Source organism: Stegodyphus dumicola, chromosome 1 (assembly GCF_044657685.1).
Source record: "Stegodyphus dumicola isolate Sdum_Otavi_A_Nest chromosome 1, ASM4465768v1".
NCBI classification, from domain to species: Eukaryota; Metazoa; Arthropoda; class Arachnida; order Araneae; family Eresidae; genus Stegodyphus; species Stegodyphus dumicola.
The window spans coordinates 24835367-24848156 of NC_140768.1; positions in this window are offsets into that span (position 1 = coordinate 24835367).

Genomic DNA, 12790 nt, shown 5'->3' on the forward strand with positions numbered 1-12790 from the left:
GCATAACAGCCTATGCTATGTAACGTCAAACCAGAGCTTTAGCGTTTATTCGAAAACAGCTAAATCTTGCACCTGTTGGAGCTGTGATGTGCCTTGACTCGTCAGAATGACACACATTATTATAAAACTATATTTATTAATGAACTAATCATTTATATGCAGTGGAAACTCGAGATATGAGTTTAGTTCATTCCAGCATTAAGCTCGTATAGCTAATTTCTCGTATCTAGAAACAAACTTTCCCATTAAAAGTAATAGAAATCCAGTTATTCCATTCCACACACCCCAAAATATCAACACAAAAATAAATATTTCTAATAAATATCACTGGTATAATATATAACCGTGGTTTACTTTTATAATAGCTTCCGACACCGATCTTAACTATTTCTCGTTAATCCCCACCTTCAATAGCACCTAGGAGTTTGGGATGGTAGTTAGAGGTAACGGTAACTCCTTTGACTACATCAGGGTTTCTTAATTTCCTCCTCCTTCTTCAGAATAGTGCCTTTGGACATCGTATATGTCCAAAGGCCGTAAATCTTTGCCAATTCCGTCACTCTTACACCACGCTTATGTTTATCTATGATTTCTTTCTTACTTTCAACGGCCATGCCTTCCTTCGTTTTCTTTGCAGCACTATCTGAGACAACATTCTTTTTGGGAGGCATGGTGAAATAATTATTTCGCATGGTGAAATAATTATTTCCAGGTTATTTATTAAATGTAATAAACAATTAACTCACAAGTGCACAAACATGAAGATAAAAAAACACTGATTGATTTGACGAGGGGATTCCCCGAGTCAAACCGGAAAATGGCGCCACGTATACCGACAACCTGGCTCATTGCTGGTTACTCGAGTTATTGCTCGTATTTAGAGACAACGTTTCCGCTCATACTTTCCTCGTATATCGAATTTCTCGTATATAAAGGTACTCGTAACTCGAAGTTCTACTGTATATGCATCCAGCTATATCCTCGTGGGAGATCATAACACATTACCGTTACAATTCATTCAAGCTCTTCTCTCTGGTGCTTCTCAATTCTGCGCGCTCTAACAGCTGCTTACAGCTTTTGTAAGATATGTTTCTGATATGACGGTATCTATCGGATGCTTATACACCTAACAGCTTGCTGAAAGGATATTATATCATATCAATGAATGTTTGGTTTTACTGACTTAAATTAAGTAAAAATAATTAGCTTGGATACAACAATTAAAGCTTCGTTTTTATTTAACTAGTAAAAAGTATCCCTAGTAAAAAGAATTTATCGGGGATTTCTTCCGGTGCTGAAGCAGTAAATGCGTAATAACTTAAAACTGAAAGGAATCGTATACCACTATCAGTCACGAAACAGAAGAGCTTCTAAGTGTGCAAAATAATTAATGAGTTTTAAGTTATTTGTTACTACCAGACATTCTTCAAACAGCAGAATTTAAACCAAGGAGCAATTAGGATAAGGTGCTTAAAACGATGTTAGAGGAAGAAATCCAAATAAAACCATCAATTTCAATTAATTTGAACATTGACAGCTTTACCATCTCTTTAATTAACCACTATGTGCATCTAAAAAATAGATATCGCGGAAAAGGAATCAGTACAGGGAAAAGACAACTTTAATGTTACCTTAGGTTGAAATCTATAGTAGCATAGTCGAGGGTATGCAATTTATGGAACATGCGACACTATTACATTAAAAAGCTACTGAATTAATCCATCGACCATGTAAAGTTACTATATATGTAACTTAACCTTCTGAAATGAATGAATGGAAGAATGTTACAGCGCAGTAGTGACTAGAGACAGTGTAAAAACAAAACTTTTAATGAGAATTATTAAGATCATTTTACATTATTATTCAGATATTCAGATCATGTCGACAGAGCAGACCCAGAAAGACTGTCAGTGAGCATGTATTGCTCCTACATAGATAGTGTTTTAAAATCTTGGGTAATATTTGGCGCAGAGTCAAAAATTAAAAGTTAACACGTATACCAAAGCATCCACCCCTTGTACCACATGTTCAACCTTGTACCACAGGTACCTTATTACCAAAGCATCCGCCCCTTGTACCACAGGTTTAATGTCTTTAAAGAAGTTTTGTAATGGATTTTACACTTCTGTCAAAGCCCGTTTTTACAAGAGGAATGCTAGCCAACGACACTCGTGATAGTTCATTTGATAGAATTGAATTATCGTGACACAATCACATTAAAAAAAAATTGATTCGACGATATTTATGTTTCTAAAAATCTGCTTTCCAGTTGTTTAAAGAGTGGAGATTCTTTTATTCTGGAAGTAACAGAAGAATAAGTAGGAATTCCAAAATAGAGTAACAATGCGTATTTTATTTTGGAATTAATATGATAATGCGTATGAACCATTGTAAATATTTGCTAATGATGGCAAATGCATCCAAATTACCTAAAATTTAAAAGAAACTGAGTTGTCATTTATTCTTTAATATAAGAGCATTGAATGTAAACAGATTTCCATGCTTGAGTTTCTAAGATCTTTCAACATTTAAACAACTATATGCGGCAGAAATGATAGCGTTTGCAATAACATCCTGAGAGCTTTGTTATAAATTCCCAAGACTTCATATTTTCCAGTGTCTTTTGAAGTGCTCTTTCATTCAGGAATTATTTAAATCTTGCTTGCGTGCGTGTTTGCAAGCAACATCGAGACATGAAATACCAATTTTTAACGAAATAGAATTTTCTAATAAGAACATTCGATAACTATATTAATTAACAAACAAAAAACATTTTCGACTAATTGAACCATGGGATTGGATTTTTAGATTATGCCGAGTCGCATATCAATGACTTAGAATGCTTCTTGTTAATTTAATAGAATTTACTTTAGAAAGAAAAATGAGGCTAAATTTGCGCAATTTCTGCTTTTGCTGGGATATCAAAAAGGGATTAATACACGCAAGAATCAAACGAAAAAACGAAAAATAAGACTACGTACATATTTGCCCAAAATAGAAAGACAAAGAGTGAAAATTAATATTTACCCAGAATTTCATCTTTCCTAAGCTGCTTGAATTATTTTACCTAGAATATTTATAGCTTAGAATATTTAGTGTTTCCTCATCTTTTAGAGACCATGGATAACGATATATGTCATTTAACTTCCCAAATAAATTTATTCTCGGATAAGAAATATTGCATTCAACGATTAAGAGGACTGAAAAATAGAATGGATTGTACAAACATCAGAAAACCTTTTAGTTATTTGAAACCCATTTTCATCATTTTTCGTTTTCCAGAGAACATTTATAAGACCTAACATTAATCTTTTTTGATCATTAAATTTTGATCGAGATGGAGTTTCGCACTCATAAAAAGTTCAAAAGAGAAATTTGTATGAGAGATTATTATACCTTCAGCAAACAATGTATGCTGACGTTATTTCTACATATAATGAAAGAAAGAGTCTGTCTATGGGTGTGTCTTTCTTTCGTGCTGCGCGTAAGTTAATAGACCCAGGGCTACGAAATCTGGTACATAGGTACAGCTAGACAAGAGCCAGTGCAACTCGAAGCGATTTTTTAAAATTGGAATCAGAGATTTTTTTTTAATCCTTTTTGGTGAAATTTTGAATAATTTCATTCTTTTAGAAATGTGGTTTAGGCAACAGTTTTTCATTCAATGCTTTGTATACTGAACTGCTGACCATTGAAAATATGAGATAAACCATTACTAATTATACATGCAACACGCACATCGCAATTTTCTTATTGTGACGCACATGTGTCTCGCGAGGCACAGTAGAAAGAATTTCTTTTTTTCTTCTGTCTCTCTATAAAGAGAAAGCTAATGGCAAAGAGTTTTGTATATTTTGAATTATGTCATCCGCAAAGCACAATTTTGGTTGGTTATTGCTTTCTGATGATAATTTGATTCTTTTAGAAATGTGGTTTTGGCAACAGTTTTTCATTCATTGCTTTGGATACTGGATTGCTGACTTTTTTTTCTTGAAAATATTAGATTTTTTTGCTGATTTCATTGTAATTCTTTTATATTATGTTTTAATTATATATAATTTTAATAATAGAAAAAGTTTTGCATGGTTTGATTTAGGAAACTTGGTAACTTCCTTTATATCATTTGAATTCTTAAGATTTTGCAACGGAAAGTTGATTAATTTATTTATTAAAATAATTAATATTTGTGTTAAGGGATATTGCTTATTTCATTGTATTTTTTGTATATAATACATTTTAAAAGACATTTCTGATTTTTCTTTTTTGTTGTCGTTTGTTTTTTTGATAAAGTGTTCTGCAGAGTAAAATTTTGTGCAGTTTTTAAATTTAATGTTTGGTGTTCCCTTTAGGCATATTCTGGTACATTTAAAAGCCAGAAGAAAGCTGGCCGCGTAGCCGCTAGTAGAGAATTTAATAACTTAAACTAAAACTTAAAAAGTCTTATTTTAAGTTATTTAATCAAAAACAATATCAGAAATTTACGATTTAGATTTCATATAGTTGCAGTTTTTTTTACAATTGCATAAATAAGAAAGAAACACATTTAGAGATTAAAGACTAAAGTAGTTTCCTAAATGTGTTTTATATTTTTTAATTTAGTTAGTTTGTTATTTTGAAGCAGGAAACGTGAAAAATGAACTGGCCGGAACTTGAACCCTGGACCTCTGGAATACACACCGAGTGTGCTACCGTTATATTACGAAGGCATGCTGGAAGAAAATACCTTATATATTCCTCTTTTTAAATGGCGATTGGAGATCAGGGAAATGGATGATATAAATACCAAATGACCTTTTAGTTATTTAAAACGTATATTTATCATTTTTCGCTTTCCAGAGAAGATTTATAACAACTATCATTAATTTTTCTTCATAATTAAATTTTGCTCGAGGTGGATTTCTCACTCATAGAAAGTTCAACATAGAAATTTGTATAAGAGATTATTATATTTTTAGAAAAACGTTTATCCTAACCCATTCCCCAAGTCCTGGTAGGGACGAATTATCTTCCACCACCTTATAGTTTGGGCGCCACTGTAGAGTTATTAGGGTCTTTTTGTTTCTTTTTATGCACAAAATGTGATACGCGCCGAGTGTGCTGCTACCGTTATACCTCGAAAGCATATTCAGAGAAGAATAAAATGCCTTATTTACTCCTCTTTCGAAAGTCATACTGGGGATCAAGGGACCCAGTTGCCAAATCCTGGTGGTGACAAATTATCGTACACTACCTTTTAGTTCGAACGCCATTTATAGAGTCAATAGGATTTTTGACGCTGGAGATGTGAAACCCTTTCCGTGCCCTCGCCAGGACTCGAACCCTGGACCTCTGGAATACGCGTATGTGTTTCAAAATGTCTTTTAAATTACATACATGATTCCGAAAATAATATTTGAAATATTGTGGAGACATTAGGTATTTTGGAAGCAGAAGAGATGGAAAATATGCACCGCCTCCGCCGGTAATCGAACCGCGAACCTCACAATTACGCGCTGAGCGTGCAGACCACTAAACCACGAAGGCTCGCCAAGAAGGCGGGAGAAATACCTCATAATATTATGTACTAATCTGAAAATAATAAATGAATTGAGGGGCGAAAAATACTTATCACACATTTAACGATATTTATCCTATATCATAAAGGGAACAAATTTCATCTACAATTTTGTATCGTGAATAATATAAATGAGGAAAATCCTTGATTAACGAATTTAGTTACTTAAGTGCCCAGGCTTTTATTGTTCATGATATAAAATTGTAAACGAAATATGCAAAAAAATCGTTTAATGTATTGTTTATGAGTTTTAAATAAAAGCTTTTTTTTTTCAATCTTCTTTGTAAATACTTTTTTGAATTACAGCTCAGAGCATTGATATCAATTTACACTTCTCTTTAGGCTAATAAAATCAGTTATAAACAAGCCTTATGAAGAGTGGCCATAAAATAAGTACATAACATCATTTTGGATAAAACGTTTACAATACTTAGTAGCTGACACTTTTGAACAAAAATGGTAATTGTGAACTTTTGTGTATAGGTGGGCAAATTATGGTAAGTACCATGAACTGGCCAAGCATGGAGAAGTATCAGAACTGATATTGCAGACAGACGAAAATAGTTTGTAAGCATGTTGTGGTCTGGTGGTGGTGTATTTAATTATGGCAAAGCACACTAAGGCTATCTGCCTAAGGGGAGGGATGCCTTCCTGGAGGACGTTCTAAGGGAAACTGGCTCGTATACACGTTACACATGGGGAAAACCACGAAAACACTCATGCAGCCATCCCGTTCGCGGGATTCGAACTTCGGACCGAACTACCAGTGTTCAGCGACTTTACCGCTCGGCCGCTGGTGGGCCCATGCTGTGGTCTGATGTAATGTGTGTGTGTGTGTGTGGTTATGGCAAAGCCTCGAGGGCTATCTGCCTAAGGGGAGGGATGCCTTCGTGGAGGACTTTCTAAGGGAAACTGGCTCGTATACACGTTACACATGGGGAAAACCACGAAAACACCCATGCAGCCAGCCCGTTCGCGGGGATTCGAACCTCGGACCGAACTACCAGTGTTCAGCGACTTTACCTCTCGGCCGCTGGTGAGCTCTGATGTAATGTCTGATTTCTTTTATCGCGCCTTTATAAAGGATATTTATGAAGCACAAATAGTAAAACCAAAATATTCTTGATTAAGAACGTCATCTATAAAACAAAGGCGAATTGAATGTTTAATTAAATTTGTGTAACTTCCAACTCTCTAACGAAACTGATATTTTGAAGCGGACATAAGCAGAAACAAACTTATTTGTTCATCCTCAAAGTAATCAAACGAGTGACATCATATTACTGGGAAAAGAATTCTAACTGTTGTCATGCCATTTAAAACTGAATTTAAACTATCATGTACAGTAGTTTTCTTGGGAATGCAACATTGAAATACATACTTCTTTTATCGATGTTTTCTTTTTCCACATCATTAGTTTCGCAAATTTTTCCTTGTTCTTTGGAATTGCATTTCATATAATTTTGAGCAACAAAACCGAATGGACATTTTATAATATCCTCCTCAGAAGGAATACCTTTTACATAGCTTTTTTATCCTCTCTGAGAAAACATTGATCAGCGAACATAGCATGCTTAGGTTTTATCATATTATTCTCCTCCCCTATCCATTTTTGCATTTTATAATTATTTTAATGATATTTTGATAGAAGAAAGCACATTTTTTGATTCTGTAATTCAATTTCAATATTTTTCATTACTAGTTTTCGGCTCTGAAGAAAACAAAAGTGCAGCCGAAGCAACTTTAGTTGCTTGTTCCCAGTTCTATCCCATTTTACTAATGTAATTTATATTGATCGAATATGCTCCCGTTGTTTCCATTATTGTTTAGCATTTTATATTCATTTGTATCGTTTACTTCAGGTTAACTATAATGATTGATTTTTCGAATGATCATAGTCATACATCAAACACTTAGTATTATTCTCACAATTCAATTTTTAAAGTCACTTGTCATCAAATGTATGATCCTATTTTTCTGTAACGAAAATTAATACATTCTTAAGTCATTTGTTGAAATATCATCTTTTTAAATATTTTTTATTATTTTTTGTACAATAACAAAGCGCGTTTATTCGCGATATTACTGTACTTCTCATTGTCTTTTTTGATCTAAATTGAGTGACTGCAATTGGAAAAAAAAAAAAAAAGTTTATTTGCGTCATTATTATTTATTAAACTGTTCTTTTCATAACAGAATTTACGCATTCGATAAAGACAAACTGGTCCTGGACTATTTGAAGTTATTCACAAATAGCAATAGTAGAACAATACTTGCCGCTTAAGGTGATCGTTTCTAAAATTCAAATTTTTATTCAATATTTGACTAATCTTTGGACTATGGTAACAGGTAGTTTGGTGACATTTTGGTAAGGCGATAAAGGTTACTAGGTAGGACTTTAGCAATAATCTGAGAAGTACACAGTTCGAATCACAGATTATTTTGTCTCGGAGAAATGAGAGATCATGAGACATGTCATGTGACATTTTCCGGAAAAATCCGATCGTGATTTTAGCTAATAAGCACTTAGAAACAATTTCGCTGCTAAAGGGCAGAATCGCCCACTTATTTGTTTGGCGCTTTTTACAAGATAAAAAATTGGATTTTTGTCAATTTTCTTTGACTTTTTAAGTGAAAATAGGTCGATGTGTACATGGATAAAGTGAAGAGTGTGCTCAATATGCCATTTTTGTGCAATTCTGGGATTTTTTTAAGTGAAAATAGGTCGACGTGTACATGGATACCGCGTATGTGCAATTCTTAAAAACGCGGCAATCAGTGGGTGATTCTGCACTTTCTCCCAATTTCGCACCTAATCATCATCATGATTAAGAACTTTTGTTCCATAAAAGTTCTAGCATAAGCGTAATTCGGCTAACAGATTGTTGGAAAAAATGTTGAGTAAAAAAAAAAAAAAAAAAAAACAGCCTTTACTTTTTGAAAACAAAATGGCGTCCAAAAAAAAAAAAAAAAAAAACTAGCATGGGTTGCTGTAGCAGGGTTGGTCGCCAATGTTTCGCCAAAAAATCGCCAAGTTGCCATAATACGATGATTCACCGAATATTTCTATATATATTTCATTTCTACGTTATAGCATACAATCGAATCAACTATTTGTTACGCACATGAATGGACAGAATAAGCGAACTAAGCTTGTAAAACAGACCCTACCACCTTGCCTTATTGAAACAGTATAGCAAGTTGTAAAGTTTATCCTAAGTTGTTAACAGTTATTTTTAGTTAAAACCGCTTTCCTATCTTTCCTAATTTCAGCTTACAATTTCCTACCAGAATGTGGTTTCAGAAAGGCAAATGAAGGAAGAGTAGTACTTAAAGTCTAAGTTCCACTGACTTCGTTACAGAGCCAGAGATTCTGACTAGGGGCGTTCGCCTTTTGGCTACACTCTCTAGCGATTACTACGCTCGGTATTATTCCGACCCTTGATAGCTTCGCCATTTAGTTAGCGTTTAAGGGTACAACTCCTGTAGAATTTTGACAACTTCGGCTATACCGTTTTAGTTAAGCTTTATTTTTTAGTATTCTTGATTTCAAGCCCAAGTGGAGGCTTTTATGTACGTACTGAGAAAGGAACATCTGTGAACATTAATTTGAGCAATAAGGAGTAATTAACCCTTCTCAAGTTTATGTGTCTGTCTCCTGAACGAAAGCGATTATTCGCTTACCATTTCTCAGGGTTCCACACATTTAGCTGTAAATTTTAGTTTGGAACATTACGAAGTTATGATGTTATTAGGCAGAAGGATACTGAATTTATTTTTTCCTGTGATGTACTTTTATTTAAGCAGTAATCGGAACTGCAATTTTGTTGAAAATTAATATCATACCGTCTCCTGAGATTTACCCAGAGTAAATTTTCAACCTTCCACAGGCAGAGGGAGTTACAGACGAGCACTCTTAATATTGGGATACAAAAATCCATTGCAGGGTGTTCTTTTTTTTTATATTATTCGTATTATTTTGAAAATAATATATTGCCTTTTTCCAGTCATTTTAAAAATAAGTTTCTATTTAAATGAAATTATAGGTGATTCTCTAATGCTGCTTCAATCAAGAATCGAAATTATAAATCAAACGTGACTGGTTTCGGTGTAATAATTTTCTTTTAATTGGTATTATGATTTTAAGTGTGTGAGAGTGAAAATAAAAAGAATACACATAATTCAAGCAGAAAATAAGAAAATGCGGTACTGAAAATGTTTCATTTTACTACGTTTTGAAAACAAGAAACATCACTTAGCTGAATTAAGGTTAACGCGTTGTTGAAATGAATCTTTACAACTCTAACTGACCTTAAGCAACATTTACAGCCATATGCATAATGGAACTTACAATTATAATCAACAAAGAAACCATTGTTAGATAAATTTTAAAGGTTGCAAATATTTTTTCCCATCTGCTAATCATTTTGTTATCTAATTAGTTAGTTAGAATGCCCCAAAACATAGCTTATTTACCTTTCCCATGATTAAGAACGTTGCCCAGAATATGCCACATTAACAAAATTAAACTCGCAAAAAGGGAGAAATTCTGCCTGAATTTTGGGAGAAAAACCCAAGAGATATATCGCAGAATCTTCTACCCGTCTTCTCCTATCGCACTGTCTTGGAATGACATTCAACTCCAAAATATTTTTATTATCCTCATACCGGAAAGGCACTATATATTTATAACCATTCATACCTTTTTGGGAATTCAAGGCTGGTTCAAGATTCCTCTACTGTCGTACCAACATACCAAAAGTTTAGAAATAATTAAATTTTAATTTGGATAGAAACGAATTTATTAATGTGTAGGGATATTAGGTATTTTTTTTTAAAGCAGGAGAGATGAAAAATGAGCAATGCCCTCGCCGGACGACGGAGCATTGACCTCTCGAATGAGCAATGACCTCTCGAATACGTGCCGAGAGTGCTCACCACTGCACTACGAAGGCATGCTAGGAATGTGGGAAAAATGTCTTATAAATGAAAGTAATTAATGAAGCGTTTATTCTTAATCTTTACAAACAATCGTTTATCAGAAGCAAAACACATCTACATCTGACTGCTACATATACATCTACATCTGACTGTATAAATACGTCATTCTTTAAAAACATAGTCATTGAATTCCTTTACAAAATAAACACCCAGTAAAGATTTTTTTTAGGCAGAGCATAGTAAAAGAAATGATTGTCCATTGTTAATTTAAAGAAACTAATATAATTAATATGCTTTCCATTTGAAAATGCTTAAGTATAATTAAGACAAAGTAATTGGAAAATTAAATTCGAGTTAGAAGTAAAGAAATTTAATCATTTTCCTTTCTTTGAAACAGAAACATCTTTAACTTCATTAAGAACTCTTAAACCCTAAATACAGAATGCAAAACTAAATAAAGGATTTAATTGTTATTTCGTGTATTTATCTCTATCTCTTGTTTCTTCTTACGCTAAATAAAGAAAAAGACATCTCATATCTCAATAAACATTAAGCTATTGATTCTCAATCTCGATTAAAGAGTGCCGAAGTTAACTTTTAATGTAACGTAATCGTAAAAAAATTTCGAGCTGCATTTTCTTTTAAAGAAATGTAATTGGAATATCGTAGCTACTAATTGAAAATTTGATTTCGAAAGAAACTTCTAATGTTTGTACTTGGAGGCTGATTTCAACGTTTGTACTTTGAGGCACATTAAGAAAACGTGCTTTTATTAGCAGTAAATTATATAAAAATGTCAAATATCTGCACAAGATATCTCGTTTATTAGTAATAATTTGCATAATGAATTTCAAAAATCTCTATAAAATAACTGTGATAAGGGAGGGAAAAAACTTAAAAATTAAGTTCTTCGTCGAGAGCTCATTTAAATATTTTATTTCAGTCAAAGAAAGGCAGCAATGAATTCTAAATATTATTAAGTAATATTTATTACAATTGGGTACAAAGTAGTTAGATTTAGAATGATCCTAACAATGATGAAACCTAAAATATAGGCTGTTTAGACCATGGGGAAGAGACGTACGTAGAAAGCAAATTAGTTCAAATTTGCAGCACAAATTTGTGCTTTTCAATAAGCGTTTTATTCGAAACAGAAAATAACCTTACATGCAAACTATAAAATGCACTTTGGTATAAGAATCGAACCATCGGTACGTCAAAATGTTCTGTTTTGCTTACCATGCTTTTAGGAACCGAAGATTTATCTCTATTTGTCAAGTAATTATTTTTATTATAATTTCTCGACTGCCTTGAGAGAATAGCAACGTTTGATAGGGTTTTTGAATAGATGAGCATCGAGAAGGGAAAATAAAGAAACTTGAAGAACTTGGAGATTAGTACCTGCATGCAGGGAAATGTTGCCGGTACATTTCGCAAAAAAAAAAAAAAAAAAAAAAAAAAAAAAAAATATTATTACGAAAGCAGTCTCTGTTGCTGTAGCTGACAATAGCTTCTTCTCAGCATTCAATCACAATTATTAGAGTAGTATATGCTAAAGTTTACATTTTCTTGTTGACCTCATTTTGCTGTAGTGTCCTTACGAAATGAGCATGGTACAAAAAACTCCTCATATTCCCAGTAGCATCCAGAGTTTGCTTAATGATTTTTCAGGAGAATGGGCTTTGATGAAATATGGTTCCCGAATATTCTCTTGACAGATGAAGATATTGTTACGAAATGTCCAGGCGCGGTAAGGTAGCTTCTCCGCAAAGTAGTTTTAGGATTGTCATAAAATGGGAAGGGAAGGCAGGGTTACCACATTTGGCGAGAAATCGCCCATTTGGCGACAAAATTGGCGATATACCATTTACGGATGAAAAACCGTCTGGAACGAGTTCTTACCGGTTTAGCCCAGAATGTTCTCGAACACAAGCCAAAAACTATATAAACCCTGCTGGTACGCGTAGAGTCAGTCGAGTTAGTCAGTCATTCTTGGAGCTCAACTCACTCTCTCGACGATGCGCTAACCGCGATACATTAAAAGACTCTTTCGATGCACTCTACGATCCACTCAGCACTCGCTGCCCGGCTGTCAACTCGATCGATTCCGCACAGACTGACTAACTCGGGACTAACTATCTCGCCCTGACTCTCCGCGTACCAGCAGGGTTTATATAGTTTTTGGCTTGTATTCGAGAACGTTTTGGGCTAAACCGGTAATTCGTTCCAGAAGGTTCTCCAGCCGTCCATGATATATTGCCAATTTTATCGCCAAATGTCGCCAAATGGGCTATT